The 10,736-nt window shown below is 34.7% G+C and overlaps 1 protein-coding gene across 4 annotated transcripts in view; it reads left to right on the plus strand.

Moving 5' to 3' along the window:
- LOC106463318 overlaps nucleotides 1–10,736 on the plus strand; it is a 136,528-nt gene that overhangs the window by 13,911 nt on the left and 111,881 nt on the right. For 3 of the 4 annotated variants that reach the window (XR_002611466.1, XR_002611464.1, XM_022390796.1), the window contains exon 2: nucleotides 7,940–7,986. The exons of the other annotated variant lie outside the window; for it this stretch is intronic. The gene's annotated coding sequence lies outside the window, so the exon portion shown is untranslated. The remainder of the gene's footprint in view (nucleotides 1–7,939; nucleotides 7,987–10,736) is intronic. 4 annotated transcript variants of the gene reach the window in all.

Consider the following 10,736-nt stretch of genomic DNA (forward strand, 5'->3'; position numbering starts at 1 on the left):
CATACTAATTTAAAAGTTATAGCATGAAAATTATAACAAGCACAAAATGGTTATAATCTCAGTCCTCAAGCTGAACTTAAAAAATTGTATGAAGTTTGCACTGCCTTTTCACAGGGTTAAGTCTCTTTGGTTTCCCTTTTTGTTTCTTTTAGCTTTAATTTTGATCTGGAGATTTGCTATGACAACCATGAATTTTCAAGTGATGATAACTACTACCTTCTTCAAGGATCTGGAGATGTTTCTAAAACTACTGTTATATAGTCTGTGGCCAGGAAGATATTACTGCCATAATTCATTGTGTTGTGGGTTCTTTGATACTTTCTTGTTTCTTTACCTGTTAAGGACAATGTTTCTTATCCAAATCTCTTTGTGGATTTGATTACTAAGTTTTTTCTTTACTTTACTTCTATGTTTTTTGATTCTTACCGTTTCTTATTGCATAACTCTCATACTGGAGATTATTTGATTTTTCCTCCTCCTCGAGGCATACGAAACCATGTGATCACATTCCCACTTTCAAATTCCTTGTCCTCTTTGACTCCAGAACTCTATCACCATGGCTTATGGCCATTTTTATTTGTTTGTTTTTAGGTTCCCATTTGGACATGCCAGTTATTGATGCCTTTGTCACTTCTTTCAATATCAAATTCCGCCTCTTCTGGTCCTCTTCTAGATCACAAAAAAATAATTATTAGTGCCATAAAGTCCTGTACAGATTAATTATGATGCATATAGGACATCAATATGAGCATCTTATGCATAAACATTTTTGCCTGCGCTGATCTTTGTATTTACCATTAATTGTAATAGAGTATTTAAACATTCGTAATAAATTATATAAGTAGTAGTTAGGTTCCTGCCTAAACAGAGTTCATGTACTCTGGACATGGTTTCATCTCGCCTTCCTTAAAATATTACTATTTAGAGATAGAATGCTTCCTTTAAATAACTTATTTTTATCTTACAAAGTTTAGTGCATTAATAACATATAACATTTAATAACAAAAAAAGGACCTATTGGTCCATCTGGGCTGTTCTCTCTACTAAAGATTGGGGTAACTGGCTTCAAAGAGTGAAAGGCAGTCGGAGTTGAGACATTGTGGGTTTAAGCACTTAACTCTTAACCCCAAATTGATTCTTTGTTACTGCTAACTAGTTCAACATCTGTGGTGGATCATGTCTGATAGATGCAATATCCCCAATGCTTTTGGGAGCTGTGACCACAGGCATTTTCTATTATGACTTAACAGTAATGACAAGGACTGGTAATGGACAGATTTTTTCAATTTTTCGTTGTTCTTTTTTTTTAAGTCTCAATGTGAATGTTTTGGTTTATGTTAATTTCATTATTGTTATATTGTGTTGATTTGATTGCCTATTTACAATTAATTTAATTTTTATCAACTCAAAGCCAGCCCTTATCATTTAAATATTTATAAAGCTTTCCCTTAAATTTGCTTAATATTTACTGCTTCCACCACATCTGGAGATCCAAAGGCCAAGCAACTATTCTGTTATAAAAATAAAACTGTCTTGGCTGAAGATGTTTCCTATTCTGCCAAAATTTATATTTGTGTTACCTAGTGCTACCATTCTCACCATTATGTATGAAAAAGGATGACATATCAACACTATCATTATTACTTTCCTTAAGGATCTTGTACATCTTAATTAGATCCCCACTAACTTTTTTTTAAAGAGAAAAACAGTTTCAGAGATATTAACCTCTCCTTGTATTACCACCTTTCCTATCATCCTAGTAATCCTCCCCTGAACCCTTTCCAACAATTCAGTGTACTTTCTAAGCTAAGGTGCTCAATATGGAACACAGTATTTCTGATGTGGCCTAATCAGTGATCTGTATAATGAAATAACCGTTTTTAGATTTGTATTGTTATGACAGTGGAAGTCACATGATGCTGGGAGTATGTGCGCTAGTTTCTCGAATTATCGAGGAACCTTGCGAATATCAAAGTATTTGCCAGGGCCTTCTTTTTTAGTATATAAGCCAGGCAAATAAAGCCAGCAATATATATAGATAGGCAGATAGATTGAAGAGATAGATAATTCCATCAAGCGAACAGTAGGCACCGTAAGTAAAGTGTGTGAATCGCTGTGATTATAGCATGTGGTTATAAAAGAAGTTAAGTTTAACATACTGATTGGAAATTCTGTGTTTTACAAAGTTGTATCGAGGGAAAAATAAACTGGTTTAATTAAGAAAGGACTTGTATCACTGAAGCTCCTTGGAAAGAATTTATACCGGAAATTGCCAAACAAGCAGATACGTAACAGTATTCAATATTTTGTACATACAGCCTAAAATCCTATTTGCCCTACCACTAGCAACAGCACACTGTTTTGATGGCTTAAGAGACTGACCAACCAGAACATCAAGATCCTTTTCATCAATAACACTAAAAGTTATTCCCATTAAAACTATATATATTTTTAAACTCTAATTATGATATCTCACATGCATTGTCTTGCATCTATTATAATTAAAAGCTGTCTGCCATTTATTCATCCAACTTACCAAATGATCTAAATATTTTTGTAAAGCAGCAGCATTCTTCTCACAGCCAGAAAAACCCAATACTTTAATAGTATCAGCAAATTTAAGTAATTTATTGATTATTCCTTCATCTATGTCATCGATGTAATTTATAAAAGAACAAAGGTTCTAACACTGAGCCCTGAGGTACCCTACTTGTGACATTAGTCTAGTTTGACTGAACTCCATTTATAACAACCCTCTGCTTTAGTGAATTCAGCAATTTTTATTGTGTCCAGTGATGTTTATCCAATTAATAATAATATGAAATAATAACTTCAGTAGTTTTGTTTTGATTTGTTATAAAACTAAATATAGATCAGTAAGCATTGCCTATAATAGCACATGGTGTTATGATAATTAGAAAAGCTTGGGCAGGGGTTGTTAACAGGCAATATCTCCAAGAGAAGGGTAGAATATCACCAATGACAGTTAAGGATGGCAATGTATAATATCAGTAATTTGGAGATAAGCTTTGGAAAAAATCAAAAGAAAAAAGATTGAAATACAATGTTTTACTGACAGTAACTAACAGTGTGGCACATATAAGGATTTCCAAAAATATGTCACTATTTGTTATCCATGAATCTTTGTAGAAACAGTTGAACTTGCACCAGTGAATAACTGAATACATCATGTTTACCTAATAATCTGTAGTTCAATGCAATGGATATCTGAGTAATATATTGTGAGATTTTCTGTTTGTCAAGCAACAAACAAGATTCCAAGGACAAGAAAGAAAAAGAACTGAAGGTAAGGATGGACATGTATCTATGAATAAATTGATGGAGTGGCTATGTGCCTTGCCCCTGATCTTGCTAACCTTTTTCCATACTTTCTTGAAAAGTATGGTTACAGTCTTGTCCTGAATGTTTTGAATTTGTGTTTTACTGGAGGTATGTTGACAACATGTCAATTGTGTATTAAAATACTGAGTTGGTTAACGAATTTCTCTAGTTTTTAAATGGTAAAAATTTAACAAGTTTTACCATTGAAAATCAACAGAATGACAAACTCATGTTCTTAGATGTTTGGGCTTGACATGGCTAGGTAGTTAGGGAGCTCGACTTGCAATCTGAGGATCGTGGGTTTGAATCCCCATCCCACCAAACATATTTGCCCTTTCAGTCATGGGAGCATTGTAATGTTATGGTCAATCCCACTATTTGTTGGTAAAAGAGTAGCCCAAGAGCTGCCTTCCATCTATTCTTTCATTGTTAAATTAGGGACGGGTAGTGCAGACAGCCCTTATATAGCTTTGCACAAAATTCAAAACAAACCATACCAATGTTCTTACATGTTCATATTTTAAATAACCAGGGCCTACTTACCACTAAGGTGTGTCATCATCCCACCTTCAGTATACTATTCATATTTTGAAAGTTTTGCTCCTTCAATTTTTAAAGAAAATCTAGTGAAAACTTTTATACAGAGCCTTTATGATACCAGAAAATCAAAACCTTTTTGAGGCAGAAATTGGGAACATTAAACAAATACTTAAGATAATTTTTTCCATTGTTACTATTGAATAGAATAAATCATACTCAAAAATTGATTATTCTTGACATTCGAAAGAAAAGTGTTATTTTATTCAGATCCTACTTGGGAACTATTTTATACCCGATTATTAAGAAAATTGTCAAATGGTTATATCCTTAAGTTTGGTTAAATTGTGTCTTTAAAACATTCTTAGAAGGGCTCTGTTCAAATTTAAAGCAAGCAACATCTATTGAATATCTTGCTAGTGATATACGAGTTCATTATTTCTGAGATGCAACCAGGGGTATATTGCTTTAACCATCAGAAGATCCAGCAGTTAAATAAAACTGTCAATGCTAAAATACAAGTAGTATTACCATCCACTGTCATAATAAATATTATATTATTTCTGAGATGCAACCAGGGGTATATTGCTTCAACCTTCAGAAGATCCAGCAGTTAAATAAAACTGTCAATGCTAAAATACAAGTAGTATTACCATCTACTGTTGTAATAAATATAATACTGTGCTCTACCTCTAATTTCTTCTGTCATTCTCCATTCCCAGGAAGAATTCCACCTTAGAATACTAGAACCTCTTACCATTAACCTTAGAAAATTTGCCCTTAATCAGAAAATGAGCTTGCTATTACTACATCTTCAATTATGAAAATGTAAAAAAAATAAGCAACCATAATCTTTGATCATTGTATCCTTTATATATAGGTGATAATAATCGATTAATGGTATGCACTTTGTTGATTATAGTGAAATTTTATATATATTTCATGAAAGTACATTGGTTTGTGACAAATTAATAATAGTAGAGCCCCAACCCTGGTACTTTTATACATGACTTAGGAATAAAAAATAATAATTACTTTACAGTTTATGTTTGAAATAGATTAACACTACAAGAAAATGCTTAATGAAAGCAGTGTCACAAGGTATGAAATCCCTTTGTGATATTTGTTTCACCAGTTTTTTTCATACATAATAAAATGATAAACTTCTAAAATGTACTTACCTCCTCCCACAGTTACAGCTATTACTCGACTGCCAGGATTTTTTCGTTTGCCCGTCTAAGCATTTGTTTGTTGTTGTTGTTTTGTCCCTTGCTTCAGTCTTTTATACCCCACTTAATTGCCCTTGGTGATATTTGTCTCTCCATCTACATCATTGTGCCCTCTATTCTGGTACTGTATATAAGCATCTCATTCAGATAATGTTATCACTTTTTAGCGACAAAGCATCACTAATGGGTTTCCCAGTACTAGATTGTTCAGAGATACTTTTAATGTTCTCTGTATTACCTAGTTGATTTCTCTAAAAAAAAATAAAAGAATTTCGATTGGTAACTTGATTTATGGTATGAATTCCTGGGTGAAGAGTCTCTCTCGGTTGAGACTGTCAGTGGTCTTATTCGTAGTGAGATGGAGATATGTATTTGGTTCTATGTTGTTTCTCCAGGGGGCTCTGAGGTTGCAATTGAGGGTGATCCTTGACATTCTGGAGTGAATGAAGATTTGCCTTTTTCTGCACCTTTTTTAAGTCTGTTGGCTTATTAGTCCCCCTTCTGTTTTGGGTCTTTCCCTATTTGCTTTTGAGCCTGCACCTTACTTGATGGCTGAAAGGTCTGGGAGGAAATTTTGAGTTTTCTCTCTATCCACGGACATTGTGGTTCATGCTGGGAGGGTTACTTCTCAGTTACATGAAGGGACAGTTATGCCTTATCTGACATGGTTGTCGGAACTTCATGACTTAGCCTACCACCACCAGGTGGAAGCATTTTCTGACTCTCAAATAATACATCTGCTCCTTGAATTTTGAGGCTCGAAGGTGTAGTTTGTCCCTTCATTGATGATGAGCTGGAACCATTATTAGCATGCATGTTGGTTTAATTGTTGGCTTCTACATTCATCCCTGTTGTTGTTGGCATCTTGAATTTCATAGGCACCTAACAGAATGTCATAGCTCCACCCCTATTCTTGGGTCCCAATCCCCAATATCAGCCCCTCTGTACATTTGTACCCAGAATAGATTCTGTCTATATTCAAGAGTTCTGCTGCTCGGTGAGATTGCCGCCAGTGGCATTGGTGATTATTGTATGCCTTCAAGGTGTGTGGGAATTTCTGTATGTGTGATAACTTTAACCATGGATCTATGATCACTACAGGTCCTTGAGTCAGGATTAGTCATTCAGTTCAAATTTTCATCACTATTATCCACCCGACTTGTAGGGTTTCTGTCCCTCGCAAATACTTGGGATTTGGAACTTAATTCTAGGGCTGTCAGAGTTTGGTTGGTCTGGGGGTAGTGAGAGAGTCATGTTAGTTCTTTTGAGATTTTATTCCTGTCAGCTGTTGGGCCTACGAAAATAGGAGATTGGTGTCCTATCCTCGATCTTTCTCATCTATGTCAATGCCCAGATTCTCCAAGGTTCACAAGTTACTCATTCCTCAATCTGAGTTAAAATTTTTTTACTGGGATTGTGGATATCCAAGTTTGTTGTAGTGAGCTCCTATGTGCACATTGCCATAGTGGTGATGTCCCAGTACTGTTAGTGATTTTTCTGCACAAAGGTCAAGTACTGCAGTTTTGGGTTTTTACCTTCTGACTTGCATCGGCTTGACATGAGTTCTGTCGTATCGTACAAGTTTTTGTCTCGTTGCCTCCATTCCATTGCACTGTGCACACAACAATCCATTGATGATTGGTAACTGCTGGCATCATCTCGTCAATTGTCAGAACATCACATCCTGATTCTACTTTCTGAAACAATAAAGGCAGGCTTCATTTTCAAGGCTGAGACATACTGTTCTTGCTCCAATTCAGCATGTTATCAGTTTGGGTATTTTTTTATTATTCATTTCATCTCTTAGTTGGGCTCAGCTGACTGCCATCTGGCTCCACGCTATGGAACAGGAAGCCCGACTCTTACTCGCCACTCCTCCCACTGCAAGGATGGTTCTTTCTTTTCTGGGAATGTGGGCATCACTTGAATCCATTGTGCCTTTGGGGCGAATGCACAAGAGATCCTTTTAATGGTCTTTATGCAACCAAGGGATCATAAACATCAATTCACTAGATTCCCCAGTTTCCTTAATCGGGATCATTCTTCAATCTCGCGGGGTTGTTAAGTTGAGACACTACTAAGATATGGGTTCCTCTACTGCCACCTTGTCCAGAGTTCTATGTCTTCATGAATGTCTTGCTTCAGGGATGGGGTGCATATACCATCAGTCAGGAATTCTAGGTTCTATGCACAGATGATGAGGCTTCTCTACACTGTCCAACTTGATTGTGTTTTTCAATTTTTACAGGCCATTGGCCTTTTTTATTCAATTTAAGTTTTACCCACTTTGGGGCATTGTTTGGTTTTTAGCTAGTTTTCTTTTTTAGCCTTTGTAGTATTTTACTTTATTATTTTTCACCAGTTGCTTAGCACAGATAGCCCTGAACAATCAACCATCAACTACTCAGGCTGGTGTCAAGTTCTCCCTCTTACTAATTTATTGCTTTTTTTTTGTTTGTTTATCTGACATTAAGACCCACTCATACAAAATCTGTTGTGTAAGAAGTTTTTATATATTTTTTAGTTTGAAGTATATTCACTATAAATTATCCATTTTTTTTCACATTTGACCTGTTGTTGTTTTACAGAAATGCTTATAATATAATAGTTAGAAAATGTTTTATTGTTGGCCTTACAGATCTAATTTGAGGAAAAACTTGAAAGTTAAAGTGCCCAGATGCCCACTGTGTCAAACTGGAAAAGGAATTAAGATAATCACATTGTAGTTTCTGAAATTCTGAATTAAAAATTTTTTAGTAATTTATTGCTTCTATCTATCTTATATACTTGTATATAGACTACTTTTCCTTATTCATCTACTCCCTTTTCAGGCTTTTCTCCTACTTTACTTCAGCATAGAGAAATCATGCTTTTTTAGGTGAGTGGATTTTTTAAAGTAGCTTTTGATTCTTCAATACATGTATTAAACATTCCAATCAGTTCAAAGTATTTTTAAACTTATGACAAATATTGCTTTTAAAGTTTCTATACTGAACTACGTTTTATTATTGGTTCTTATTTTGCTTATGAAAGAAAATATCCTCAATACTTAGGTGTTATGCTAAGAAGATAAATTATATTAAGCATGTATTCTAATAAGATATTTGCTTTTTCCTGAAAATTGCTAAGCACTTTAATCCATCCTTTAAATCTCATGGTGCTGACTTTTGTTTTTTATTCAGTAAAATAGAGGTCTGTGCTGTAGAGACTGTTTTGAACTTTTCACAATAGTAGAGATTGATATTTAAATAGCAACAAAGTTTCTGGAGGTGTAATTTGAAGTAGAACACTGACATGGAACAAATGTCTACTAATATCGGAGACTTAGTAACATTTTCCAAAATGTTAATTATTTCATTGAGAGACTTTGCCCTGTACTGTATGCTTGTAGACTATTGGCAGATTATTTGTAGTTTAAAGTAGAATTGGTGTCAATTTTTAAATGTTGTGCTATTGCTACTGACTGTCATGAAGTATCATTTTCAAATGTATTAGGTCATCAGGAAATTAAAGTCTCGTTTTGGAACACTTTCATTAACCACCCCCCAAAATACGTACATCACGTATAATAGTTAACTGAACTGCCTAAACATCACGTTAGTGTAGCCTATATTATGTGTAAAATTTAGTATACTCTAATCCCTTATAGTGATGGCACACAACGAGACACACATTTGGTATGTAATGCTGTTTGAATACAAGAAGGGAAACAATACCTCTATAGCCACAAAGAATATCAAAGAAGTTTATGGAAATGTTTTGAATGTTCGTAAGTGTCAACGATAGTTCAGCAAATTTTGTTCAGGTGACTTTAGTCTTAAAAACTGTGAAGGCAGGGGCCGACATGTTGGAATTGATATTGCTGCTCTGAAGACTCTTGTTGAGTCTAGCCCAAGGCAACACACTTGTGAAATGGCCCTGAAATTGCATGTCTCTCATGAAACAGTACGTAAACATCTAAGGAATATGGGAAAACTCCATAACGAAGGTGTTTGGGTGCCTTATGAATTCTCCGGTGATCATCATTTCCAACGTATGAACGTTGCTTCATCTCTTCCAGCTCGTTATGCGCGTGAACAATTTTTGGACAGAATTGTCACCGGTGATGAAAAATGGATTCTGTATGCAAATCTTAAATGCCAATAACAATGGCTCAGTCCTGGACAAAAACCACTTCTGACCCCAAAACCTGGACTCCATCTGCAGAAAGTGATGTTTTGTATTTGGTGGGACATAAAAGGAGTAATTCATTTCGAACTCCACAATCCACAGCAAACTGTCAATGCAGAGATCTATAGTCAGCTTCTGGAGCACTTATATCAAGCCCTTCATTGGAAATGCTCTTCACTCGTCAATCTGAAAGGCGTTTTCCTCCTTCACGACAATGCATGTTAGATGAAACACAAGAGTATGGAGTTGGGTTTTGAAGTTCTTCCCCACTCACCATATTCTCCAGATATGGCACCATCAGATTACCATCTTTTTTGGTTTGCTGCAACACCATCTTAATGTGAAAATGTATGCAAGTGTGGAAGGTGTTAAAGAGGACATCAACATGTGTTTTGCTTCAAAGCCAAATGATTTTTTTAATCAGGGCATTAACAACCTGATTGTAAGATGAAAAGCATAATCGATAAGATTGGAGACTATTTCATTTGATAAAAGTTTTGTTTTGATACATATAAAGGTTTCGGGTTTTTTCATCTAAAGAAATCGACTTGAATTTCTTGATGACCTAATATTTACTTTCCTTTGCTCACATTGTTGAAGTCTTATTTATAAAAGCTCTATAGTAAGGCATATGATTGTTGTTAAAAAATATAGCTTATATTGTAAACAAATGGAAGCACTTTTCATAGTTATGATCAAAATGCGGTATTAATTTTTTGGAATGCAAAATGAAGTTCCTTAATCAAAAGTATTTACTTCTTGCTGAACTTCAAAGACTTTAACTACAATGAATTTACAGAACTTTGTTGTAAAGCATGAAGTAATAAGTAATTAGGGCACATGTATGAAATTTAAAAATGTAAAATATCACAAACTTCTTACAATATTAACAATTGCATTTTATGACATTATTAGTAAAAATGACTTTTTTTACTTACATTTATTATTGGTAAATGCTCTTGAACTTCTATGTTCTTCATCATGACTTCAATATCTTCCTGTTTATAACATCAAACTTAAAGACTCTCTTCTCGTACCATGTCAATAATTTGGCATTTTATCTTGAAGTTGTCTTTAACTTCATTTTCATTATTTCAGACTACCATTGCTGTTTTTTAGGTATTTCTGGTATCAATATGTCCAATACTTCATTTTTCAAAGTATTGCCATTTTTATAATCTTTGGCTCTTTCTTTTATAAAACTGTACAGTGACTTGAGAATGTGACCAGACATTGTGTGCCTATATATTACACCACAATTACCTTTCTGAATACCACAGTGTGTGTGTGTGTCTATATATATATATATATACACACACACACACACACACACACACACACACACACACACACACACACACACACACACACACACTACTAACTAATAACTAAGTACGTAACTAACTACTACGTACTTACGTACGTACGTAACGTACGTACGTACGTACGTACGTACGT

Source organism: Limulus polyphemus, unplaced genomic scaffold (genome assembly GCF_000517525.1).
Source record: "Limulus polyphemus unplaced genomic scaffold, Limulus_polyphemus-2.1.2 Scaffold1377, whole genome shotgun sequence".
In the NCBI taxonomy this organism is placed as follows: Eukaryota; Metazoa; Arthropoda; class Merostomata; order Xiphosura; family Limulidae; genus Limulus; species Limulus polyphemus.